Genomic DNA, 10,746 nt, shown 5'->3' with positions numbered 1-10,746 from the left:
ATACTGAGTATTTTTCCCTCTGCGTGAGATAACATTAGTGGCCCAGAAATAGAACTCTGTAAAATGAAGCTTGCAGCCATAAATAGGTGGCTGCAGTCTGAAGGAGAAGAGGGGGAATTTAATCAGGAAAATGTGCTTTTAATTTTGACTGTTTTCCATAACAGACCTAACTGAAGAGGAATAATTAAAACAGAAGGACTGAGTGCAGAATAGGTAATAACTGTGGAAATCTCATTGAAAGGAGGATTTAATTGTGCCTGCTAGCTGTGTTCCAATAAATTGTTGTTACATTAAGTACTTAAGGGAAAAAAGAGGCCAGTTTGCTAAACAACATACCCTGATATTTCAGTCTCTTTAATCCTTTGCTTCCATGTGCAATGAGCCTTCGTGTCCTGGGTTCTGTTAGAATGTCAATTCTCTCTGAGGGGACTGACTGGCTCATGGGCAGTATGGGGTGCTGGTGAAGCACTGCACCTACCTCTAAAGCACATGGGGAGAGGCTATCAAGGCAAAACTGTTACCGTCTCTATGTGCCATTCGTAGCTGTTAATGTAAGAGCACAGAGCGAGGCTGTACCTGGCCTCTGCACAGGTGTGCAAAGTAGTTACAACCCTTTTTATTCCCACACAAGGTTGTGCCATACTTTGCAGTCAAGGAGCTTTTGTGCCACTGGGTGCTAGCCTCTCCCTTTGAACCATCCATCAGAGTTGGCTGAACACGGAGAGAACAGTTGCTCCACCGCCTGAAAGGGCGGTGCAGTGTCCATATACCCCTGGGGCCTCATTCTGCCTGCCCAAGCATGACGCCTGCATTGTCACTGCTGCCTGTTGCAGCACTGCACCCCCACCCCATCCACCAGCACAGGGCTATGTCATGAAGGCCCCACAGAGCACAATCGTTCCTATTTTCTATAGGATGGAAATACACAGGGCTGCTCATCTCATGCTCAGATTGTGTAGGGTACATTCCAACAGGGGTGCCACATTAGAGGCAAGGTCTCAGAGATGGCCCCTGCAATTAAGGCTGGATGGGTCACTTTTGAAAATGACCATTAATGAATGAACAGCTGAGCAACTCTGGAGGTGTACAGTGACCCGCTTACCATGTTGGCCTAGAGCTGACATTGTTGAGGACAGTGTCGATGGGTTACCGAGCAGGTCCCTGGTTCAAATTTGGTCCAGACCAATAATGATCGAAAGTCAACACTTTATGACTAACGAAATTGTCTTAATCCAATTCCCAGTAAATAGTTAGTGTTGCCCACGATCCCAAATTTACTGGGTAAAGTTAATTTTAACCCCTGCTTCAGGAGCTCTCATCCCCACATCTGCCTGTCCCCCTACCCAGCAATGAATTCTGCCCCCCCCACACACACACTCTGCAGTCCCCAAATCATCCTGTCCCCAAGATCCTGCATCAATTCAGCCCTTCCCCCACACTTCATCAATTCAGCCCCCACCCCACATCTATTCAGCCCCCACAGCTCCCAGCCTCCATCAGTTCAGTGCCCAACTGCTCACAGGAGGGAAGGAGAGAGCGGAGCTGCCCTAAGCTATTGGGCTCTTTAACTCCTGTAAGAATAGCTTTGGGTTGCTGAGGGGCAGGGGAGGCAGCCAGATATGTTGAGCTGATAGACATTCGGAGAGTGCTTTCCCTCAAGCAGGACTCAAATTCACACGAGACTTCAAGTTTCTCATGTCACTGGGAGACTGGTCTGCAGCCCCAGCCAAAATCCCATCACTGTGAAAAAGTCATGAGCGTTCATAACACTGTAATAATAATAGTCTTTTTCTATGGGTTTTTAAACCATCCTACTGAATTCTTTAGCATGGATAGAATTCTCCCTTAAATATATGGGATGGTTCATACCAGCTATATTAAGGTTGTCATTTTCCATTAAATGGTATAGGATTTTTTCATAATGGTGAAAATTCACTAAATGTGTAGGTTTCATTGTCAGGTGTCTGTGTGGAGCTGAGGAGAGTCATTGAGAACTAATGCCCCACTCCTGCAAATGGGGAATCAATGGGGCTTAGCTCAGTACAGGGAAAAGAGAAAGTTAAGAAGTGACTTGATTATGCCTTTGAGTGCCCACCCAGATTCTGATAGCAGAGGGCTCAGTTATCTAGCAGACAAAGACACAACAAGATCCAGTGGGTGGAGGATAAAGCTTGACAAATTCAAAGTGGAAATAAAGTGCAAATTTTTAACCGTGAAGGTAATTAACCTGGGAACAACATACAAAGACAAATGGTGGATTTGCCATTACTTAAAGTCTGTGAATCACGCTGAGCTGTCTTTCTTGAAGATAAACTCTAGTTCAACCAGATGTTGATAAAGAAATTACTGGGTGAAATTCTATGGCCTGTGTTGCACAGGAGGACAGACTAAATGATCATAATAGACCTTTCTCTTCTTAAAATCTATCAACCAGCCTGTTTATCTGATTGCAAGATCAGAGCTTTAAATCAGTCTCACCTTTTTGCCCGATCTAATAATATAAGTACCATAGACTGTCTTGAATAAATTAGAGGGAAGTAAATTTAGAACCACTACCTACATCTCCAAGTCATTCTGTGACGCCGCGGCTTCAGGAGGACAGGGAATCCCATAGTGTAGCTGTAGTTTTTAAAGGACTAGGTAATTGTCTGAACATTACTAATATGCGTAGTTACAAAATCTAAAGAAATGATATGAGAAACAAAATCTGATTCTTCAGAGTGAGATGCTGGCAGACCAGCTGCCAGTTCATGCCAAGGCCCCTAGGCCTCACTGAACACTGACAAATGCATAGCTGGAAACCTTAGTGTTTGGACTTTATGAAATCTTTGTGAGTTGCTGTATGCATTAATCTGACATAATATCTGTATCCCAAGTTACGAGATAATATTTGACTCTTTTCTTTGTAACTATAGAAGTGTTTGCTATGAAACTAGAAACCCCCACAATCAGGGGAGAAGCATTACCAAGTGAAATACTAGTTTACTACAAGACGTGTCATCTCCTGCCCAACCAGGGAAGGCCTATAGACACCATACAAACTGTGATAAATGCGGGGGGGGGAGCTCCCTTTTGTGGACACCCAGCCAGCCAGTTAGCTATAAAATTCCACTTAGTAGCTGTTCTCTACTTGCTTTACCTGTAAAGGTTTTAAAAAGTCCAGGTAAAAGGAAGGGAGTGGGCACCTGACCAAAAGAGCCAATGGGAAGGCTAGAACTTTTAAAATGGGGGGGGGGGACTTCCCTTTGTCTGTTCTGTTGTTGTTCTCCGGGAAAGAGGGGAACAGGGAGCAGTTATGCTGTGAAAAGCTGAAGGCCAGATATGAAAATCATCAGATCATAGAACTACTTATTTAACAACCCGGATATGTAAGTAGATCAGGAATGTTTAGAAAGACACAATTAAGTTTATTTCTGTTTATTTCTTATTGGCTTGTGGACTCCTCTGTGCTAACCCCAAATGCTTTTTGTTTTGCTTGTAACCTTTAAGGTGGACCTCAAGAAGGTTATTCTTGATGTTTAATTTTTGTAAGTGGGTTTTTTAAATCTAGCAAAAGCCTAAGTTCCAGATGTATTGTCTTTATTTTTGTTTGTTTTTAATAAAATTTACCTTTTTTAAGAACAGGATTGGATTTTTGGTGTCCTAAGAGGTTTGTGCATATGTTGTTTAATTAGCTCGGGGCAATAGCTAATTCCCTTTCTTTTCTTTCTCAGCTCTTCCCCGGAGGGGGGGGGTGAAAGGGCTTGAGGGTACCCCACAGGAAGGAATTCCCAAGTGTGCCTTCCTGGGTTCCAAGGGGTTTTGTATTTGGGTGGTGGCAGCATCTACCCATCCAAGGTGAGAGAGAAGCTGTAACTTTGGGAGTTTAATACAAGCCTGGAATGACCAGTATTAATTTTTAGAATCCTTGCAGGCCCCCACCTTCTGCACTCGAAGTGCCAGAGTGGGGAATCAGCCTTGACACAAACCATTGTGAAACATCAGAGGATAAAGACTTTGTTGATTGCTCCCCTGCATCCACGAAGAGGGGACATGCACAAACCTATTCTATCACAGTTTGAACTCTAGGGGAAGGGAATAAAAATCCCTGACCAGAAATAACTGTAGCACTATGCTTCTTGGAATTTGGAGAAGGCAATATTTCTAACCTTAAACAAGGGATCCCCAAGCTGCTCGGCTTGGGTTTGCCCTAAAGAACATATATAGTTTGCATATTCCTGCAGCTTCTAGTACATTTTGAAACCTAAAACTGTAACTCATGAGTGTATGCATGTTTACCTGCTTTAACCTTATGAATAACTCTTTTCCTAGTTAATACATCTTTAGTTAGTTTAATTACAAAATTGGCTAGAAGCATTGTCTTTGGTGAGAGATCCAAGGTACATTTGACCTAGGTAAACTAATGGTCCTTTGGGACTGGGAGTAACCTGAATATTGTTGCGATTTTTGGTGTAAGGAACAGGGTAACTGGGGTAGCAAGATAGACCACAATGCTCAAGGGGAATTCTGTGACTCCATGTTAAGGCTCTTATAGTGCTTGAGGAGCTCACACTTGATACTTGGTTGGTGAAATCTAATTACAGAGCACACAATCAGTTTGGGATTTGTGTCCTGGTTTGTAACAGTGTGCCCTGAAATCGGCACCCACGTTCGTGAGCAACTCCAGACAGCTTGATGCTGAGCACAAATTTTGTCCTGAGTACAAGGGCCAAGAAAGAATTCTCTACCCTCCTTTCTCTCCCAGGCCCCACAATTTACAGCCTTACAGCAGTAACAATAATACTCCAGAGTTATGCAGCATTTTGCATTGGAGAATCAAAAAGCGGTTTTTATAAAATGGATGCATGTAATTATCACCATTTATGGGGAAACTGAGGTCAATTGACTTGCCCTAGGCGCCCCCCCATGAGTCATTGGCAGAGATGGCAATAGAATTAAGGTCTTTTACTGTCAGTTCCATATTCTAACCATGTATCAACCTCAATTGGCTTTGGTGCCTCTAAATCATCGAGTTTTGCTCACTGATGGAGTGACATTAACCTGACTATCTGAACCAATACTCTGATTCAGTACGCTTTGTTCCTGGGTGGATTACAAAGTCATTGTCATATTTAGATTCATTAGTATCCTGTCAAAGAAATCATCTATGATCTTGTTGATGACACTTTGTTTGCATCCAGTTCCAAACATGCTAAAATCCTGCTGACAACAATCTGTGTTGTTCCCAGCCAGTTGTCAGTGGGAGAAAAAAAATATTGCAAATTTTGTCACCATCAGTTGGTCCAACATGGGGAAATTATGATAGAAATTTCAATGTTTCATGAAAACAGAACTATTGACTATGAGGTGCATTTGTTGGCACTTGCTCTATGCACTTCATATAATCCTCACTGGCATTTTGCTAACAGTAAGGAACAGAGTCACAGGGGCTATCTGATAAGAGATAATCACAAAGATATCGTCTTCATGTTCAAGTTGCCTAGTGCGATTGTATTCAACAACTGCAGCCTTTGGAAAAGAAGGAGATTGTCTGAAATTATGAACAAAAAAGAAAATACCTTGCAGCTTTTTAATTTATTTGCAACCAATGACTGATTGGCTGTTATAACCAACTCACATTTTAAATAGCTTTCTGGCATGCTTCCACCACCTAAAACTATACAGATAATTCTCTGACAATATGCCAAAGATAATACAATTATCATGGAGTTTCCATAGACATGTTTTATATTATCTATTTAAAATAATCCTATTTTCTTGATATAATCTAATCTAACTGTGACTCGGTATATATAGTTAAAAGGCGACTCAGAAATAATAAACAAGAAGAGGATAAATGCTACTACCCTCATGTTTAGATTCAGACACTGGATTCAGAGGAGTCTAGCAAAGTACATTAGGGATGTGTAAAAAGTCTATATTTATGTAATATGCTTGTTACTGATCTGGAAGCAGGAATAAACAGTGCATTATTTAAAATCATATATTAATCATACAAGGAGCGACTTATTCTATTTAAAAGTTATGGGCCAGATCTTCAGCTGCTGTAAATTGTCATAACTGTATTAAGTAGGCCTATTTACACTCACTGGATTTCTGGTATAATACATTTAATGGAACCATCGACATGTGCATATATCCATACTAGAGTGACAGTGTGCTCTTATCACTGTAGCCTTTCTTCTGCCTTACCCTTCCCATCCCCAGGGTGTGTTACACTGGCTGGCTGCATTATGTCTAAAATCAGATTGTAAGCTCTTTGGGGCATGTGTTTTCATTTGCTCTGTAAAGCACCTGGCATGTTATTTTCAGAGCTCTAAGAATGAACAATAACAAAAACAGTAATAATAGACTGGAAGGTGTGTCAGCTCCTGACAATGGCAAAGGAAGAACACAAAGGGTGCTAAAGCAATTTGAAACAAATATTTGAATGCAGCTTGGAAAAATACAAGTAAATGTGGGCGGATATAATCTAAACCAAAGATATTTACTGGGATGGAGAAACCCAGGTGGTAATTCTGAAACCAACCTATGGTGATAGTGGAGTTCACAGCTATGTGAAGAAGTTGAAGTGAACTCTTTGTTCAATGAACCCTGTTTCTTCTGCTCATGTAATGTTCACAAGCAGATCACAACTTCCTGGGAAGCATTTGTTGTTTGAACTTTGGTGGGGCAGAGATTATTGTGCGCTTTACTGTTAGCTGCATTCCTCTGTGCCTTATTTAGTATTCATATAACAGTAATGTGAAGAGGTCTTAATGAGATTGGACACCCCTCCCCCCCTTAGTGCTAGGCCCTGTACATAGTATCATACAGTGCCCTCCCCAAAAGGTCTTGCAATCTAAACAAACCTACAAAGCGGGGGGAAGTCAGGAATTACCCCCCATTTTGGAGAGGAGGAACTGAGGTAAAGTGACTTGCCCAAAGTCTCTAGCAGAGCCAGGAACTGAACTAAGGTCTCCAGAGTGTCCAGCCACTACCTTAACTGCAAGACCATCCTCACTCTCTGACATATGGCTATTGGTTTCCACAGTATTATTATTATCTTTAAACTTTCCACATGGCACAGTGATACAAGAGCATTTGGTCCATAAACTGATCACCTATTGGGTCCAAGAGGCAATCCCTCCTCATACTCCATAGCACTGCACAACTGGCCAGGTGCATTATGTGTGGTTGTGGCATTCTGCTGAAGTATCCAGTACAGGTCTCTGTAGGAGACAGCCTACAGAACTAGATAGAGCATTGTTTTTTTCTAGTGTGGCAACTCCTCTGTTCGAGTGAAACACAAACCAGCTTGTCCTTTAATACAAGAGGCGCTACTGGCCGCGCTATGATAAATGCCTTTCCAGCAATGCCAAAAATGCAGTAAGGGAATAACGTGAAGTAAAACATTAATGTTTAAATACGAATTGACAATCTAAATGGGGGATCTAATAATGACTGATGTTGTTTAATCCTCACTGCTGCACTTGTTTTCTCTGGGAGAGCCATCTTCCCCACATTACATAATTCTGAAACGTCTGTGACCATCTGGAACAACCTGTATGAAACAGAGAATTTCCAGGTGAAGTAACATTTCCCCATGTCTACCAGGCATTTGCTCCAGAGAAGGTTTTTATCATTCTCTAATCATCTGCTTGGCACAGCATGAGTTCAGAAAAAAAATGAAACTCTTGCGGGACTTTATATATAAATGTTCCCAGTCTAACATTGGTCCTGTGCAACCACGGGCATTCATCACTCCTGCTGTTACTCTCACCGCACTGGTCCATGGCTGGGTGGGACGCGTTGGCTTGGAAAGAGAGGAGTAAACGTTCTTACTGGTGGTACAGTAATGAAGGGAAACGTGTGCTGGAGAAAATAACTTTCCAACTGAACGTGTTTTGATAGTATGCGCTGTCTCTCTCTGGAACCTGCATGGCAACCATTACCACAGTAGCTGAGCACCTCGTGATACCCTGTGAGATAAGGAACTATTGTTTTACAGATGAGGACCTGAGACACAAAAGGCTTATTACTTGCCTGAGGCAACACAAGAAGTCTGTGACAGAACAGGAACTTGACCCCAAGCCATAGACCAGCACCTTAACTACTGGCCCATACTTCCACACTAGGCATTGTGCTTCTCAACTAGGTGTGGGTTGCCCTACACTCATGTCCAAAGCTTATTTGACAATGCCCATAAGGGGAACACGGATGTGTTCCTCCTATCACTGAGCCACACAACCTGTTATTGTGATTTTCATAAACTCATAGACTTTAAGGCCAGAAGGAACCATCACGATCATCTAGTCTGACCTCCTAATTATAAAACAACGATCATGAAACTGAGGTCAGAGGAAATGCTACATGTTAGAGCTATTATTTACCACCAGACCTTCATTTGTTTGAATGGATGATTTGTTTAAATAGAATAGATTGGTTTGAATACCAACTCAACAGATTAGTCCCTGTAAGCCTACTTCTCTGCACATTCTGTACTATGCTTAACCATTTCCTTTAAGTCCCCTTTCTGATGTTCAATACAATATAAAATAAAATAAAAATACTCACAGATTGTTTTAAGATCGGACAATTATTATTTTCCTTGCATAGGTGCTGGCACTAGAGGGAAAGGGCCTGGAGAGGAAGAGGCCTGAGGGGCTCCTCCAGGGGCCTGACTGATGACTTGTTGACAGTGTGAGCAACCAGGACCTAAAAAGGGGGACTGCCCAGACATGGAGTGCGGGTTTGCCGAGTTCTGCGGCTAGACGAACGCTGAAGCCAGAGCGTGGAAGGAGAGGGGTAGCGCTCCCCTCCTGGCTGCAAGAAAGGGAAGCCCCTAAGGCTGGAACCCCCAGCGACACGTGGCGAGAGGTGGTGGGTTTGCACTGTGTAAATAAACGGCACCGGTGACTGCTGAGCCAGAAGGTGAATTGAAAAATACTCTTTATTTTGTTTATCATTTTTACAGTGCAAATATTTATAATAAAAAATAATATAGACTTTGAGTTCAATTACAACACAGACTACAATATATAGGAAAATGTAGACAAACATCCCCAATATTGAATAAATTTCAATAGGTATTCTATTGTTTAGCAGTGTGATTAAAACTGCGATTCGTTTTTTTAATCACGATTAATTTTTTTGAGTTAATCGCGTGAGTTAACTGGAGATTAATCGACAGCCCAACATAAAATACAATAAAAGTATGGACCCTGTCACAGAGAGTCCATAATCTAAGTATGAGATAAGGTACAGTGAGGTAGATAACACCTACCAGACTGGGGACTATAAGGTAACATTGAAACATTTGTTTAATTAATTAGCTATTTAGTGCATTGCTTGTGCTGTGAAATTGCAATGTATTTGCCCAGAACCAGCATTTTGGGTGTGTCTTGTTGGCCACTGTGATAGGAAGAGAGCCTCTTTCATTCATCGTAATCATTTATCCCGCAAGAGGAACTAGTAAGAGTGTTAAGGAATTCAGGTTGACTAAGCTGTAATAACAGCAATTCTGAATCGCCTCTTCACCCTAGTGGCCCAAGTCATACTCCCTTCCCCCACTTCCCCCAAAAATGCAGATGCTAGCGGCTTGATTTATCACTGTCACTGCTACTTCATTATAGTAGTTTAGTGCCTAATGTACCAAAAAGTGAACACATTGGAATTTATCAGTGCTGTTTGAGTGACTGCAGGTATTCGTCACAGATCTAAGTTTTGCCGAACATTAATGAGAGGTGAGAAGGCTGAGCTTGTCTTTAATTATATGCTTGAGGAATTGATCAATACAGCTGAAAGCAAGTACTAACTTTCTTTTAAAGGTTATCTTAACACCTAGCCACCCCGTCAATCATTGTACTTTAGAACCATTATGTCTCATGTTTTGTCTTCATTCATCTGCAGGACTTTTTGTTCTGGAACCATTAAATAGCCACAAAGGGAGAGAAATCCACTCCCCAGGAAGCCTAGTGAAACATGCAGTGAAGGGCAGATAAGTCATGATAATACTTTCCCCAAAAGCAAGCAGCACAAAGGAAAAATAGGGCAAAAAAGGAAACCTGAGCCAGACATTTCAGAGCTGGAATCCATTTATAGCACTGTGAGGGAATGGGGAAGTGAAATGGAATGTATATTGATACCCAAAATGCCCTTCTCCAGCTCACAGCTGTCTCGCAGCAATGTTAGACTATCTGAGCTCCAAGAATAAACTCTCTGTGCTGACGACTTTGCAACTCAGAACTGTGGACATTTTTTCCTCCTTTCACTCTCTGGGCTTTTACTGAGTATGGGTGGAAAATCTCTAAGAACCTCATAATCATGCCAGAAGGGGCCAAGTGTTCCCCTGGTGTAATTCCACCAAAGAAAAAGAAATGATAGTGGAGATGATTTTTGGCTCATTTTCCCTCTCATCTTGCTCAGTACATGAGGATGATTCTTTTGTAACTGCTAAAGCATGTTTTAAATGTCCAGAGAGTCCCCAGTTGGGGCAGTGCTTGGTGGCAAAACCCTGGCATGTAACAACTGCACAAGTGATAATTAGTGATCCCAGCTGAAGAAACATGCGTGAATTTTGGTGTTCAAATAAGCACTTAAAAACCTGTCATTACAAGCAGACAATTACGGACCTAATTCTGCCTCAGATACATGGCTCCGCTCCCAGTGATGTCAAAGAGAACTATGCCAATGTATGTGGTGGCAGAAGTGGGCCTTCTGTACTTAGGGAAAGTTTGGAATCTTACAGTCTAACTAAGGACACCT

This window comes from Chrysemys picta, chromosome 9 (assembly GCF_011386835.1).
Source record: "Chrysemys picta bellii isolate R12L10 chromosome 9, ASM1138683v2, whole genome shotgun sequence".
In the NCBI taxonomy this organism is placed as follows: Eukaryota; Metazoa; Chordata; order Testudines; family Emydidae; genus Chrysemys; species Chrysemys picta.
The sequence above is the reverse complement of the archived record's forward strand: the minus strand, read 5'-3'. Positions refer to the sequence as shown.